Below are 17,694 nucleotides of genomic sequence, written 5' to 3' on the forward strand. Positions count from 1 at the left end.
TCTATGTGGGTACAAACCATTTCACCCAAGAGCATGATCATAAGTTACATCTATTTACTTATAACAACCGAGTAATTATCCTTCTTTATAGCTGTATAAAGCTTTATATAGCTTTATAAAAATACTATGTGATTTATCAACTAGTGATGATTTCTTAATGTTATTTTTTCTTAATGTTATTTTTTGAAATTCTGTATCATTTCTAACCTTTTTCTGTTTTGCTTTCTCTTTTAAATAAAAAATTTTAGCGGCAAGCTAGGTTCCGGTCTTGGCATGGGCTGGAGGCCGAGGAATAGAGACCCAGGCTGGGGATGCGGGGTTCACCTGCTGCCCGACACTACCTTCTTCTGCCAATGTAGTGTGGACCTGGAGCCTCCTTCTGACCCGGACTGGGCTCAGCGCCCAGAATTTCGACTGGGGGAAGCTTCTGGCCCCGCCTGCTCCTGGGTACACCAGGCGGGAGGGGACTGAGCCAGGATCTGGTGAGCTTAAAGAGCAGCCAGAGCCCCCAAGGTGCAAACCCCTGTTTCCTTCATCTGATGAGTGACCCCAAGGGAAAAGAAGAAATCGATTGTGTTGACCTTTTCATTTCAGCAAGAAATATGGAAATGTATGTAGGAGGAATGTGGAAATGTATGTGGAACCAGTAGGGGCAGCAGCGTCTGCACCATTCTGGAGAGCAGTGAACAAAAGATCGTTTTGTGTAAAAAATACCTGAAATCGGAACCTTCAACACATGCGTGTAAAATAAAGTTGCTGTCCTTTGGTGAAAAACAGTGTGTGTTCATAGTAAAGTTGTGACGCATATGTGATGCGATTTCAGCACATTCTTCACCAGGCTCTCCTGTTCTGGGATCAAGAGTAGACCTTGACAAACTCCAAACCATGATGGAGCCCAGGGGTCAAAGTTATCCCCTGAGCTCAGCAGCTAATGAATATGGTTAGAGTTCAGCAGCAGGATTGTGATTCTATTGGAGAACAGCTTCAGTCAATTTTGGGAATTACTGATTCACACCCATGATTACACTCCACTCGTCTACTTCAGGACCCTTAAGCAAGTCATCCTCCACAGGATTTCCTTTTAGAGCTGGATTGACATCTGCAAACATGACTGAAAATTTAAAGGCTTTCATTGATAAAAGCACACAGCCACCTGATGAATTAAGTACTACAAACCACGATGAGCATAAAAACCACTGCTTTCTTGAAAATGATCTTAAAAATGCAGTGTCTTCTTTCTTACCAAAGAAAGCAAGTGACAACTCAAATATGCCAAACTCTGAGCTGCTGCCTTTTCTCCAGAATCTATGCAGTCAAGTTAACCATCTCCGAGTGGTACATAGTGCTAAGTTGCAAGAACATATCTCCAAGTCTCATGAGGAAATTGTCGGTATTTCAATGGAAGAACACCCCACTTTCTCCTACTTGAAATTTTCTCTCTAAAAATATGGAACTGATGGAAAGGAAACTTATGGACTACACTGACCAGCGAATATATAAACTCCAGGAGCACACAGATGATAAAATTGCTTTGTTAATGGACTTGCTGCAAAATCCTAATTTCCCACTCACTGGGATGCCTCTAACACATTACAACTCTGGAGAAAGACTTTCAAATGGAGAAAGATAAGCTTCTCAATATGTGCACTATACTGCAGATATTTATTCCATGTTTATTGCAAAATGTTTATGAAAAGTAAGTATTTAACATCCTTTAAAGATAATTGTCTTACATAAAGTGACCTCAATGTTCACTTTGACTGTCCTTATTATTGTAAATCCAGTCCTGTACACTGAGTTAACATAATATAGTCGTTATTTTTGTTTGCAATATAGAAATTTGTATATGCATGTATCACATAAGTGTTTAAAATGTTTAAGGATTTCTAATGCAGTTCATTCATCTGTATTGTAATATTATGTGTGTTTGAGGGAAGTGAAATTTTTATTCATATAAAACACTCTTAAAAGTATGAGAAAATATAGTACTTGATAAAATATTTCATTTTTTTCTTTTTCGGAGTGTTGAATATTATATGCTTGGAACCTTTAACTCATATCATCATTTTGCATTTTGTATTGCTTATCTGAAATGATAAGTAAAATGCAATGTTTGATATGTGTAAGACTAATTTATACCAGGACTGTGAATATTTGTTTCATACAGTGTAGCTGTAGGTGAGAAAGTAAAAGTGAGAAATAGCCTGTTCTTTTTTGGGATTCTTACTTTGGGTTTGGTGTTTCACACAAAAAGGAAGCATTTGTTTTCTTTGATCGTAGTAACCTCAGACAGTGTAATAAAACCTTTCCTTCCTTGAACTGAAATAAATTCTCCACCAGAATTCTTTTCTGGCATGTTTAATGTGTATTGTTCTAAGAATTAAAATGGAAGGATCAAGACCTATGAATCAAGAAGAATTGCAAGTCTTTTTAGCAGACTTAACTTTTTGAACTTTGAAGGATGATGTGTTTACATGTAAAAAGAAATGCATCCTCTCTGAAAGCTACATATTTCAAGCAACTAATCTTTGCTTTATATATTTCATGTTTTGTTTTTTTAATAATGCATGTTTGTGATACATAAAAATACATTTGCCTTAGGGAGTTTGTATACTTACATAACATAACTTTGTTCTGCTGTTTTTTTATGTTAAAAAGTTAATTTTTTATTTTAAAGAAAATAAAACCAAACAACATAAACAGAATAAAACCAACCAAAACAAAACAATGAAAATGATATAGAACTTCAAAGTAGGATAATAAGAAATCAACCATTGATACCATAATGCCTCTTATAATTGCTGCCCATACCACCAGACAGAATAAAATCAAACAAGCAGAACAGGATAAAACCAACCAAAACAAAACATTGAATAAAACAAAACAATAAAATGGAACAAAACAAAACAGAACAATAATGAATTTCAAAAATGAGACAGAAGAAAATCCCCCATGGTTGCTATATGGCATATTGTTATTGTCTATATAGATGCTCAGGCCTGCAAAGTCAGTCAAACAATGTAAGCATTAAGTTGTCTGTGTGCCTCAGTTGCTATCAATTCAGTCTGTGTTCCTCTGAATCAGCAAGTTGCTTGGGAGGGAAGGACTCGGCTCTTCTTGTCTCCCAGCCACACACCAGCTAGTTCATGGGAAGGGTGCACTTGTTTCTCTTCCCAGCCCACAGTTACTCATGGGAAGGGTCTATTTTTAAAAATTATGTCAGTGCATATTTGCCATACATAATGATCACATTCATCATAGGCAATTATACCTGTACATAGTATGTTTCACTTCCCCTCCCTTTAGCACTACTTCCCTTCCCCATTTACAAAAGCTGTCTTCTCGTTTTTTTCCGTTTCCTTTTTAGAAAATCTCTTTTTCTTTCCCACTCTCCTCCCTCCCCCGTCTCTCATTCTCCTTCCCATTTTAACATGTTCTTTCTACTTCCCAATAATCTACTGCTTTTTCCTTTATTTACCTTTTGAATTTCTTACACAAGAGAAGCAATGTGATATTCAATCTTGTATATTTGATTTGTTTTACTTAACATTATGATCTCAATGTATTTAAAAATGATTCAGGTTCATCCATCTTTATGGCAGAAAGTACTCCACTGTATATAAAGCTACATTTTCTTTTAATCATCTGTTAATGGTCTGTTTTCCAGCCTTAGCTATTGTGAATTGTGCTGCTATAAACATAGATATGATGCTCACTTTGGCAATACATACACTAAAATTGGCACACAGGTATATATATTTTACTGATACGTTCTTAACTCTTCTACATTGGATCAAATGGAACTTCTACTTTTAGTTTTTTGAGGAGTCTTCATACTGATTTCTATAGGAGTTGCACCAATTTACACTTCCACCAGCAGTGGAGATGGGTCCCTTTTTCCCACAGCTATCCTAGCATTTGTTTTTGATTTCTTGATGACAGCTACTCTTTCTGGAGTGAGATGGAATCTCAGTGTTGTTTTAATTTACATTTGTATTTCTTGAATGACTAATGATGTTGAATATATTTTCATATATTAAAAAATTTTAAAAAACAATATGCAATATATTTTTTAAAATACTGTATCTTATTATGATAGCCAGTGATGATCTACTGTTGTCTTGATTTGAAATCTGTGTCATTTACATTGTTTTCTCCTGATTGGCTTAGTTCTGTTTTGTTATGTTTAGTTTTATACTATAAAATAAAATAAAATCCAAACTGTGCTTTTGTATCTATTTTGTGGTTGATGAGAAAGCTTCCTCTGCTTTTTTGAGGTTCTCTATCACATGGAGCATTGTTTTCTGTCCTTTGACTTTCAATCTATGAATTTCCTTTAGAGTTAATGTGTTTCTTGTATAACACATATGGATGGATCTTATTTCTTGATCCACTCTGCCTGTGATTCTTTTTATTGGTGAATTGAGGCCTTCTACATTAATGGTTATGGCCAACATGCACTGCTTTGTCCCTACCATGCTTTTTTCTTGCCATTAGCTCCCTACTTTTCCCCTCCACTCAGGTGTATTTCCTACTAGGTGATCCCACTCTGCTAATGTTCCTCAGGGCATTGTCATTTTTATCTCCCTGTAGAATATCCTTGTAGGGTTGGTTTGGTGGCCATGAATTCCTTCAGTTGTTCTTCATCATGGAAGTAGCTTATTTGTTCGCCAGTTTTGAAAGATAGCTGTGCAGGATACATCGATCTGAGTTAGCAGTTATTTTCTTTCGGGACTTGAAATACTTCACTCCAAGCTCTTTTTAACTTGATGGCTTGTGTTGAGAAGTCTGTTCTGATTCTGATGGGTTTTCCTTCATAGGTGATCTGTTTCTTTTCTCTCACATCCTTTAATATTCTGTTCTTGTGCTGAATTTCTGAGATCTTGATCATTATATGCCTGGCTGTAGATTTATTTTGGTTGTAGCTAGTTATAATTCTGTATTCCTCGCTTATCTGTATGCTTCACTTATCTGCATGCCAGGTCCTTTTCCCATTCTTTGGAAGTTCTCAGCTATTACTTCCATAAATAATCTCTTTATGTCATTTGTGTTGACTGTTGCTTTTTTGTTGGCACATATCTTTGTATCATCTTGCAGCTGTTGAATTGTCATTTCCTGATTCCTTTTTATTTTTAAGAGATCTTTCCTTCCACAATCACAAGTTGGAAACCTGTCTTCAAAGTCTGAAAGTCTATGTTTAGTTTCTTTCAAGCAGGTTTGCCAGCTTTCAATGGAGTTGTGAATTTCCTAAATATCTCTTTGAGTCTGTTTCATGCATTCCAATTCTTTTCTATATTGTTCATTCAAGGTTTCCCTCATTCTCCTATGCTCCTCTTTTTTCCTATGTCTTCTTTAGATACTCTGAGCAACACTTTTATTATGCTTATAATTTCATCTTTTATCTGAGATATTATTTCTGATCTGATTTCTTTTACAGCCTCATGAAATAGTTTCTTTATTCATTTGCCATCATTCCAGAAATTTGAGGTACGTGACTTCTGCTTTCTTCCATGTCCCTATTTCCTGGACTTGTTCTGTTTGGGCTGGAGACCAGAGATCGCCTTTTGCTCCTTCATCTGGACATTTTCCTGGGTTCCTTCAGATAAACGGGGTCCCAGACACTTCCCACATTGGCTACCTTCCACCTTGTAGGAGGATGGTATCATGGTTTATGTCTGTGTCCCCCAGGCCTCATGAGTTTGCATTGTGTATTTGTGATTGGTTTATTGTCTAGTGCTTGGATTGATGGTGTCAGGGCTCCACCCACATAGGGGTGGATCCAGGATGTAATGTAATGGCAGGAAGAAGGTGTGTCTTGCTCCTTGCTGGTTCAAGCCTGCTGTTTGCAGCCGCCATGAAAGGTGGCCCAGCCATGCCCGCCTGCCTGGGAGCCAACTGAGTGTGAACTGAAACCTCCAAAAACTGTTAAGAAATAAACCTTTCCTTTCCCAACTTGGGCATCAGGTATTTTGTCTCAGCGACGAGTAAAAAGGTAACTAAGACAGATAGTTTAGGTACATGGATTTCTACTAACCCAAGTTCCTTAGGAGCTAGTGGGGTGCAGGTTGTACTTCTGTAGACACTTTGGGCTTCTCGAAGGTGTAGCTGGCTGGTTCTCTTGGCTTGCACTGGGTACCCACAGGACAGTCCCTATGGTAGCTGGTGTGCATGCAGATGCTGGGCTGGTTGCTTCTTTCTGTCCATCCTGGCTATCCACAGTGGAGTCGTGATCATGGCTGGAGCACACGTGGAGGCTGCACTGGCTGTTTCTCCCCACCCATTCTGTTACTTGTGGAAGAATCCCAATGATGGCTGGCTAAGTCTAGCTTTTGAAATGTCTATCAATTAAATTATTATAGATATAACTTCTACCTTCTGCCTTTATAAGGTAACTTTTTATTCAGCAGTATTTGTGCTTTATTTTTAGCCAGTTTGAATCATTTATGGAAGTGGAAGAAAGGAGCAGACTTTTGAAAGTTGCCCCCTAACTTCTATCCAGTATGTTATACCAGAAACATTTCTTCTTTGTGTTTCAGTTTGGAGGCATTGTTTTAGCAACTTTCAATCTATATTGAATAATAAGTAACCATCTACCTTCTCTTACTTTTTAGGCTTAGTGAGAGCTTATTAGCTTACTGATTTTCATTTTGCCCCTACTTGAATGTTTTTGAAATTTGCCTAATGATAGAATTACTTGAAAGAGGTTATTAAAAATACTCTCCAGACAGCTTCCCTGGTCACAAGTTTGTGATTTGATAGTGGATGATTTGATAAGATGGCATATTATTTTAGAGTTCAACTGACTTATTGACGCTGGGCTTGGGATACAATCATGTCATACTTGTTCCAAGATACCCAGTAAAGTTGGGATTGTTTCAGTGATTTCACTGAAGAATGGAGTACACCTTTAGATAGGATTAGGCGTGACCTTGTACATTGCCATAAGAATCCTGGCTTCATGAAGAAAATATATGTGGAAGACAGATTGGGCTTGTTCCCATCAGGCCTTCCGAAGAAGTAGAAGCCTAGTAATAGTGATGGAGCATTCAGTAACCAAAGTAAGAAATAGAATATTATTAAAAATCAAAATCAAGGTGAGATATGAGTAAAAGGATATAAAAGTCACATGAATTTATAGTCAGTCATTCTGTGATTTATTCAATGGCAAATTATTTAAATTGTTTTGTGGGGGAAATTCTTAACTTCTGTTGTTTCTAAATGATCTATGGTGCTTTAAAAAGAGCAAAGCCCTCATCCCAAGCTCTGCCTGATTGCTTAGTGTTTCTTGGATTGAGTCTGAGTGTATGTGTCTCAAGAAATAGTTTTGTCTCTAGTTCATTAGCTAGAGATATAGACCAGTAGCCCTAGTAATGATAGGCCTAGAAATCTTCCAATTATAGAAAAATTGAACCTATTGAAGTTATTTATTATTTTAGAGTGACATAATAATAAGAAATTTTATTGAATCAGAATCTTCTGGGGCTGGGTTGTAGCTTAGTGGTAGGCATGTGTGAGGCCCTATGTTCCTAGCACCATCAAAAAAAAATTCTTTGGAAGGCAGAATAAAAAATACGTATTTGAAAGAGAAATCTGAATTGAGTCTGACCATCAGCTTGGTTTGGGAACCATTTATCTAAAATATTAAGAGATACTGCAAGGAAGAATTTATGAGATAATTTAATAAAATGAAGTTTGAAGAGCCAGGGGACTTCAAACTAGCATCTGAGAAGCTGTAGAAGTTTAGAAAATATGTTTTTAAATTGCTCATATGAGGATAGCTGAGGCAGATTTTATGATGTCATATCCATTGTCTTCTTTTGTGATCCCTCTGGTCTTCTCCTGACTCCTCACCTCTCCTTGCTGCAATTTCTATTTTTGAATTTGGTTTTATTATATTGTATAATTTACTTTAAAAACACTGTTTGGTGCACTTGGTTAGCCATAGAGCAGAAATTCTCAGACCTAATCTTTCACAGAATTATCCAGAGAGCTTAAAAATGAAACACACACACACACACACACACACACACACACACACACACACAGCACAGTTAAACCAGAGGTCAGGATTCTAGTATCTCTGGGTTTTTTTCCTGCAAGTTTTCTTGTTAATTGCAATGGTTTTTAGGGCAAAGTGAAACTAGCTTATTTTGTTTGTCATTAATGCAGTCTAGTTTTTAAACTTGAACTGAGGTCTTTTGCATTCTTCCTTATTTTACTACTATTCCTCATAGTTCTTTAATGGAGAAATTCATGTTATGTTGGACATAAGTAAAGAGATGGCTCTGTGTTGTGGAGGCCAGCAACAACACACTGTGAGAGACCGGGTGTGTGTGTGTGTGTGTGTGTGTGTGTGTGTGTGTGTGTGTATGTGTGTGTGTATGTGTGCACACGCATGTGTGTGTTTTGTAACCTGAGCACTTGCGAAGGAGACCTGGGGAAAAATGGGTATAATTCCTGCAAACCTGTTGGGAGCCGCGGCTATGCTAGGCCACCATGCATAACAGCCATGGGGCCTGTAGGAAAGAGCAAAGCCTGAGCTAGATTACCCCTCCCATCGAGGGCGCCAAGATGGCGCCTGCGTCCTGCTTCCTGGGTGTCCTTGCCTAGTAAACAGCCTGCCTCACAGAATAATCTGCCTAGCAACAATTGATGTTAGCCAATTAGCTTGCATTACCCGCTTCGCTTTGATTGGGTGCTGTGACTGCATATAAGCGAGTGCCTCTCCCGCCACGAGAAGAGAAGCACGGAAGGAGCCGCGGAGAGCGGACCGGTAGAGGCTTCAGGGCAGACTGTACGGAGAGAAAATAAAGAAAAGCCTGACCACCGCCAGATATTGTTGCGTGTTCTTCCTGCCGGCCGGGAGCGACACCGACACAAACCCAAGATTTTAAGTTTTCCTTTGCCATTTGTTTTGTCCCCCCACCCCCGAATAGTTTCAAATACTTTGTAGTGAACTATGCAGTTTCTTTAAAGACTGAAGTGTTCAGGCCGTAGCACTTTGAGGATGTGCCAACTGCAAGTCTAAAGGGAAATCTTTTTACTCTGGATTTAGTTCCTCTCTCTTAAATCATTTTAAGACACCCTAAATTACATTAAAACCTCTAAGTATTTTTGGGTATTTGCATTAATTGAAGGAAGAAATGAGCTGTTCTACTTAGAGAAATTACAGTTCATTATTCACCAGCCATGTAGGGCTTCCTTAAATGAATAGTGTGCTTCCTGCATTTAGGGAGTTCACAACTGAGTGAATAAAAAGACATACTAGGAGATAAAACATACTGTTTTACAGTCTAATTAAGGAAATAAAGCAAATATGTATAACAAAAATATTAAGAAATAGTTATTATATCATAACTGGATGATTATGAAATAATAATCACATGATTGATAGAGGGCTGACAGTAATAGGAATTCAGAAAGCAGAGGACCCAGTGAGGGTGAAAATAGTTGGCATAAGCCTCATGTGAGAGTTGGTAGTTTGCTCTGTTCTGAAGGATGGATAAACTTGGGCAGGTCAACATGGACATGGAGGCCAGTGCGACTCAGCACAGCACAGAAATAATAAGGTACACAGGTCAGCTGCATGTGAACTGGGGCAAGGTAATGAGCACTTACATTTTGGAGAGATATCCTGGATCCTTTTGACAATCTAACGGAGACTACATGACCCTTTTCCAGAGCAACATGTATGCGTGGGCATGCACAAACGCACACAGATGTAAAAATTTATATGTAAAATTTTAGAACTTTAAATAAAAATTTCTTAAGGCCAGTGGAACAGACAACATGAATGGTTTGTTTCAAAATGACTACAGATTGAAGTTATTACAGTGAGTTTAGGAACATTTTCCTAGTTTAGGATAACTTTCTTGGTAGCAGTGTGGCTGGAATGGTTGGAGTCAGGAAAGCCCTGGAAGTGGAGGTATAGAAATATGGAAAGATGAGGGGCATTGAGAAGGCAGCCATAGGAATGGAGATTACAGCTATAAAAGAAAAACGGTAGTCATTTGTTAACTAAGGATCAGTTTTAAATAAGTGGAATATAATGAATCATTTTTGATGTTTGTATTTAATGTTCCAAATATTTTAGGAAGCATTCTGTATTACCAGAGTGTACGCAGTTAGTAATCATCCAATCAGAACGACTTTAGTAAAAGTTTTTAGTAGAAGTTCCAGGTATGTGTGTAATTTCAGCACTGGGGAGGCTGAGGTAGGAAGACCAGGAGTTCAACGCCAGCCTGGGCTGCACAGCAAATTGAAAGCCAACCTAGTTTACCTAGTGAAACTCTGTCTCAGCAAAACAAAATAGAAGAAGTCATTGTACACATATATAAGAAACCCACAGTATAAATAAAGAGCAAAATATAAATGTGACTAGGTTCACAAACTTAATTCTTTCTGTGTGGTTTGAGGGTAATGTAATTCAGAATGCAGAGGGTTCAGTATAGGTTAAAGTAACTGGCATAAACCTCATGGGAAGAGTTAACTTGTGTACCAAGGCACTACTGTAAAAGATAGATAAGAAGAAACAGAGAGATACATATTTTACAAAAGGGAAATGGACCAAGAGATTGAGGGGAGGTAAAAAGAAGAAAGGGACAAAAAAGAATTAAGATGTGTTATGTACACATCCCAACTCCAAACAAGGGATTCAATCACTATGTAACATAAACATGTATCAAAATAAAAATTAATGTTACTGTGCATAAAAGTAGCATTTTTCACAATATTAAATTGTATGAGATTTACGAGGGAGCTGAAAGTATGATGGTCTATCGGATTCTTGAGAATGGTTGGAATCTGCCAAAATTTTATACCTAATATGAGTTTAGTAATAAGACTTTCTGTGAACTCCCATGTTATTTACCCCAAGTCTTCCTTTACGTGTTCGTTTATGTTTTGTTGTTTGTTTGTTTGAGACAGCTCCTGCTCTGTGGTCCCGTCTGTTGTTGAACTCACTGAACTCTTGCTCTTTCTGCCTCTGTTTCTCAAGTACTCGAACATGTGCCATCACACCCGGCAGTCAGTTGCTGCCTCGCTAAGGAAGTGTGAAATAGAAAACCTATGTAAGAGGCCCACATATTTCAGCAGGGCACCAAGAACCTGGATATTCTTAAGCTTAAGGAAGACAGCTATCAGCCAGCAGAGGGAGCATGCGAACTGGGGCTCTGATAGTGTCGTTTCTCACAGCAGTTCCTGAGTGAAATGAAATTTTCATGTTAGCCGTGTGAAAAATCAAAGTTGCCGTCATGCCATCTACCAAGCACAAGTACATCGCTTCAGAAGAATGTATACATCTTGCTTTTATGAAAATAGACACAAGACTGAAATTGGCAAACCGAAGAAAATGCAGCAGTAAATAACTTTCGTGTTTACTGTTGAGAAGTTCATAGCTTTTCTTTCTTTCTGTCAAACTGCTGGAAGGGATCTCTGAGTTTCAAGAAATAAAGTGGAGTGGTGAAGATGTGCATACACTTTTAACAAAAGTACTATTTGTGTTCAATATTTTCTAAGAAAAAAAAAAGCCAAATTGTGACATCGTTTAAATTTGATGTACTATACATTTATTTGAAAGTTGCACTAACTTAACACAATACTCTTTTCTTCAAAATGAAGGATTTAACCCAGAGCCTTCTCACAGCCACGGCTCCAACTTCCCTTTTTTTGAGACAGACTGAATAGACACACACACACACACACACACACACACACACAGAGTAAATGAACAAATTGAGCTTCAAATTGGTAAGAGAGATGGAAAGACAAGGTTCAAGAAATGGAAGGTGAAGCCAGCGTAAAATCAACTGAGAAAGTTCATACTTTTGCTGAATTTCTACAGAATTTTGAGCCTGATTTTTTCTTAGAAGGATATAAAATAGATTTTGTGATTTTTAAATTAATAACTTCATGGTTTTATTGATATATATCCATGTACTGGAACAGTGTACCCATTTAAAATGTACAATTTGATAACTCTAATATTATTTGCAAATGTGTACATCCATCACCATAGTCAATTTTAGAACACTGAAATCAGCTTATAAAACCCCACAGACTTTAGCTGTTACTTCTGTCTTTCTGATTATCCCCTGTGCCTCAGCCATAAGAAATCATAGTCTACTTTCTAAAAGTGTATTTCCTTATTGTATTCCTTGTGAGCGGAATTATATAATATAATATGTGGTGTTTTGTGCCTGATTTCCTTTAATATTATGTTTTCAAGATGCATCCTTGTGGCATGTCACCAGTCCTTCATTCCTGTTTCATGGCTGAATGAAATTCTATTATATAGACGTATCATATTTTGTTGATCCATGTATCCATTGATGGGCATTATTTATAGGTTTTGGATAAAGTACACAGGTTTGTTTGTTTTTGTACCAGAAATCGAACTCAGGACTTCACACTTGCCAGGCAGGGGCTGCACCACTGAGCTATATCCCTAGCCCTTGTGCACAAATATTTAAGGCAACATTATTTACATTAGTGTGTTTTCATTTCTCTTGAGTATATATGTGAGAGTAGAATTCTTGAGTTGTATAATCATTCAAGCCAGACTGTTGTCTAAAGTGGCTGCACCATTTCATATTCCTTCCAGCAGTATAAGGTGCCAAATTCTCCACACATTTCAACACTGACCCAGCTTTTTGATTAACTGTCCTCATGGATATGAAGTGCTTTCTCATTGTGATTTTGATTTATAGTTCCCTGATGATAACTGATTCTTTTAATTGCTTTTTGCTGATCAGAAGATGAAATAAAATTCCTAATAGAACATACCCATGTTTCTTCTATGTATAGGGCCTGGAGGAACTTTATCTCATGGATCTTCATGGAGGGGTGTAATAGTTGATACACTGTGTCACCTTGAGAAGTCTAGAAGCTTAACTGAGTAACTTAGCAATTCTGTATCCTAGAGTGTGGGGGACATGCCCTTACAGCTCTAGGATGTTTATTGTGTCAACTTGGAATGCTTAGAAATTTAACTCTGTGACTCATCAGGGGGCCAGGCTCCTAATTTAGTAAACATCCCAAGACTGTGCAAGTGGAGGGCAGGGAGGTGATGTGAGTGCTATATCCACCCCGATGAGCAGTCTTACAATGTAAATCCCCCTCATTTTGTACTCTTGTTGCTTTTGCTGTCCTCTGCCACCATGAATGCTGCCCCCCTACCATGCCACCCTGCTTGGAGCCAGCTGATTAGGGTCTGAAACCTGTACAAACTGTGAGCTAAATAAACCTTTCCTTCCTTAATTTTAGGCATCAGCTATTTTGTCTCAGCAACGAGAAAAGTAACTAAGACAAAGGGTCTATAACATTCCTACAGCCAACATGATGTGTCCAACAGTCTAAAGAGCAGTAAATAAACGGCTGTATGTCAGAATGGGGGGGGGGTACGAAACCCTGCAGGTCAGGAAAGACAACGTTTAGACATTGTTTTATAATCAGGGACATCTAATATTTTCTTTAATAGTATCAGGGAGACATATATGTTTACTCTAAAGCCTGTATTCTGAGCGATTGACATTCACCTTTATTTGTCTACACATGTGCCCCTCTTCCCACATATAAGTCATTTCTAGCTATTCTGTTTGCCCTACTTTCTGTTAAAAGCAAACCAGGATACTCTGAAGAACAGAATTCTTATTTTTCCTTCCAAGAATTCTGTGTTATCAGCTGGCTCTGCACAGATTATGAATTCTGTCTCCTGCAGAATGTCTGTCCCATTAGAAACTAGTTTCAGTATGTTCTATCCATTTCAGACTGCTTTGATCTTCCCAGATCTCTGCAGTTGCATTGAAACTGAAAATAGTCAAATCCTTCTCTGGGAAGGATTCATCCCTTCTCTGCTGAGACACAAACAATGCTGTTCTTCTGTGTCCTTTATTTTTATGAAAGCCAAGTAGACTGAAACTGTGACATTATGAAGAAAAAGTGCTCTCTTTTTCTCTCAAATTAAACCCTGTGGTTTTGAATTTAGCCCCTGGAGGTGGCTGAATAAGGATAGTACATCTGTTCAAAAATTAGATGCTTTTCAGTTAATAAGACTGCATTTGATGCTGTATTATTCCCTTGTCAGAGTATTATAAATCATTTCATACTCTGAGGGTACTACAGGAAGTTATAATAAAACTTTGCAAATCTTGTTAGCAACCCTTTGTCACTAGCAATTTCTACTAGCTTTGGGGACTTAATCTTTTTGATGACTTATTTAATGTACTCCAAATTCTTCAAGTCTGGCAAAAAAAAAAAAAAACACATTAAAAAATCACTAATTGCTCTTTTTTTCTCCTGAAATGTCTGAGCTTCTAAGTATGTACTGTTAATTTTTACCAAGAAGATGAAAATATTCAGAAATATATAAATTTTTTTAGCTAACCCCAGAAGATACACAAAATAACCAGGCAAAATAATTACAAACTTGGTGTGGTTAGGAACTAAAGTGAAAGGACTGTAAGTTAAGGCCAGCGCAGGTAATTCAGTGACACACCTCACAAAAATATTTTTCATACCTATTGGACAGGTCATGTATCAGAAAACAGTCATGCTTCCTCTATTCCCTTAGTGTACAGCTCATATGCTAGATAATAATGTAGTTCCTCTTCCTTTTCCTTCTCCTTTAATTCTTCATTTACAAATTGACTTTCAAGTAGTGGGAAGTTAAAATTCAATGAAAATGAGATTAAAATGTGTCTTTACAGTGAGAGAAATAGTAAATTTGCCTTGAGCAATAAGCATAAACTGATTTTTTAAAAAAGGGAAGAAACAAGGAAATGGGAAGGATTGGCTTCCTACAAATGTTTATAGTTCTCCAGTAACAGCAAAGTTGTTTATTTAATATGTCACTAATCATAAGGAGAGAAAAATGAATCAACTCAAAGCACTTCTCAGAAAGTCCTTATTTTTGTGCAGATTTGGTTAAATCTCATTTATTTTTCCTGGCAGCTCTGCAGAGCAAGGTGAAATATGGACAATTTTCATGAGTTCCATCAGTTCACATTTGTCACTGTCTAATCAGCCATATGCCCTGGGCTTGGGTGATGCTGTTCTCAGGATCCATGTCATGGGTGTATGACCATGCAGTTGCCCAGCACTTAATGTTAACCCTGCAGTTGCTGTCTTGACATGTTTAACAATTTATTCTTTGAATTCATGCTCTGTAAGTGAAGTGTGATGGGATGCCAAATATGTGCTAAGTGTGGGAGCCTTGAATCATGTCATGAGACCTCCTCTTTCCACCTATGTACCTCGTAAGGTCATATTCACAGGAATCTGCTTCCCTGTCCCTCTTGAAACCACTTGTCACCTCTGCTGAGGGCCTGGGCTTCAGTGCATGGAGAATTGGAGCTGAGCCAGGGGAAACAGCAAGGGGAAATTTGGTGGCAGTTCAAGGGACAGCACTGCGAAGGAAAGGAGAAAGCTTTCTGTCATATTGTGAGCAAGAGGTCCTTCATTTTCACTTTTGCAGCGGGCCTTTTTAATTATGTCGCAGGCCTTGTCTGTTACACAGTGATTTTCTCTACCTCAGCCTTGCTATCAGATTGCTTTGAAACATGTTGGTAGAATAAAGGCTCCTGGCGATTTTTATTTACTGGATCTGCTCCTAGAATGCAGGGGCTTGAAGACATTTTCTTATAAAGGCTACTGTCCTGACTGCTTAAGGGATTAATGTGTTTTTCAAAATGTGTATTGCATTTCTTTTCCTCCAGATAATCCCAGGAAACATTACTTAAAAGGTTTTTGTAATGTTTACAATAATCATCTAATTATTTTGTTGCTGACTATATTGATTAACAACCTAATCTTATAATCAACAAAACTTACATACTTGCCTCAAGGGCATAAAAGAGATGACTCATTGATTTTCCTATAATTTTATTTGTTTGTTTTGACTGGAACATTTTTTTAAGTAGGTAGGAGAGCCCCAGGATGAATTATGTTTCCAGGTACAAAGACCACTGAACAATTTTTTTTTTGTCTTTTTCATTTTTATCGGTACCGGGGATCAAATTCATGACCACCTGCTTGCAAGGCAGGTGCTTGTGCCGCTGAGCTAAATCCCCAGCCCCACCACTGAACACTTTTGTCCTCTTCTGCTCTGTAAACATTGGTAATGGTATCCCACAGATCACTCTCCAAATATTCACTGTCTTTTGGATATTTATCACATCTTATGTATTGGATTAGAGTGAGAGGGATTTCTGGGGTAGAATAGAATTCTAATAACTTTCATCATCAGTAAAATTGGATTACTTTCATTATTTATAGAGGGAGACTAATACATATGCCTAGTTAAAATGGATAGTGCTTTAAATAAAATCATCATTGAGCCCAAAGAGGTGAACAGCTGAGGCTAACAATTATTTCAAACTTGTTCTAGGTCCTTTTTCTTCTCTGAAGTTCCCAGGAGAGTATGTCTACAGTTCTTTAATATCTTTTCTTTCTTGACAGATACAATCATCCCCTGTTTATTTTGCAATATTTGTATGGTTCAGATGAGAGTTTCCCAAGATATTATCTATGTCTCATTGTCCCTTCAAGTTATTTACTCAAAAAGGGGCCCCCTATTCAAAGATTGTTACAAACCCCATCTCATCTTCAGCTCACTGAAGGCTCTCATTAGACCTGGTTAAAATGGTGCTTAATTTTCTTAACTTTGGCTTTTCCAAATTGACTTGATTATGAGGAATGTTTTTCCTTATTAGTATCTATTAACATTCTAGGGTCAAAGCGATCCAAGGAGAATCTTTGGTAATATCTGACTTATGTGGTTAGAATTGAGGGCAGTGGGAGTTGGGAGAGGGGAGGTGAACCTTCACCTTCAACCAATTTGATCGGGATATTTATGACCATACATATGAACCTGGTGAGGTCCAAAGTTGTCAGAGTTCAGATTTGTTTATTCTGAAACTAGCTGGTTATAATTGTGTATTTTTGAAAAACTCAACAATGTATTCCATATGAATAAGAAAAAATCATCAGACAGGTCCTATAAGGAAACAGATATATGAAATAAGAACAGAGATGGTCTCACTTCTTTCAATAATGCTTATGCCTCTTAATATGGGATGTGAGCTTTTTGTTAATAGGAAGAGGATTTTAAAAAATTAGTAAGTTGAAATAGTTTCCAATGAAAAAGCCTCCTAATCCTTGAAACTGAGAAATGTTTTTATGTATGGAACAAGTATTTGTGTAGATGTGATTAAATTTAGGGTCTAGATATGTAGAGATTATCCTGCATCATTCAGATAGGTCTAGCTGTGATCTCAGTGTCTTTATAAAATGTACGCAGAAAGATCACACACAAAACCAGAGGAGAAAGTAATGCAGCTAAGGAGGCCGAGAGCGGTGTGATGCGGAAGTGAGCCCAGGAGTCCAGTCATCAGAGCTGTAAGAGGAAAGGAATGGATTCTTCCTAGAGACTTCAGAAGAAGTGTGGCTGCTGACACCTTGATTTTGGCCCAGTGATATTGATTTTGGACTTTGGGCCTTTAGAATTGTGACAATAAATTCTTGCTGTTTTGAAGGAATAAGTTTGTGGTTATTTGTTGCAGCAGCTGTAGGAAATTAATACAGTAATAAAAAGAATGACACACCTCTGAAATTTTACACACTGATCTGGGCTTGGGACTATGTATTTTTTCTTGCTGTAAGAAACTGGAAGATCAAGAGATCTTTAGCATTTTTAAG

The 17,694-nt window shown here is 37.6% G+C and overlaps 1 pseudogene; it reads left to right on the forward strand.

Annotated features, from left to right (window-relative positions):
• The first annotated feature begins 259 nt into the window (after positions 1-259).
• LOC100721305 (ATPase PAAT-like) lies at positions 260-4,232 on the forward strand (annotated as a pseudogene).
• Positions 4,233-17,694: the final 13,462 nt, after the last annotated feature.

This window comes from Cavia porcellus, unplaced genomic scaffold (assembly GCF_034190915.1).
Source record: "Cavia porcellus strain 051 isolate PalLab524CR breed Dunkin Hartley unplaced genomic scaffold, mCavPor4.1 scaffold_27, whole genome shotgun sequence".
In the NCBI taxonomy this organism is placed as follows: domain Eukaryota; kingdom Metazoa; phylum Chordata; class Mammalia; order Rodentia; family Caviidae; genus Cavia; species Cavia porcellus.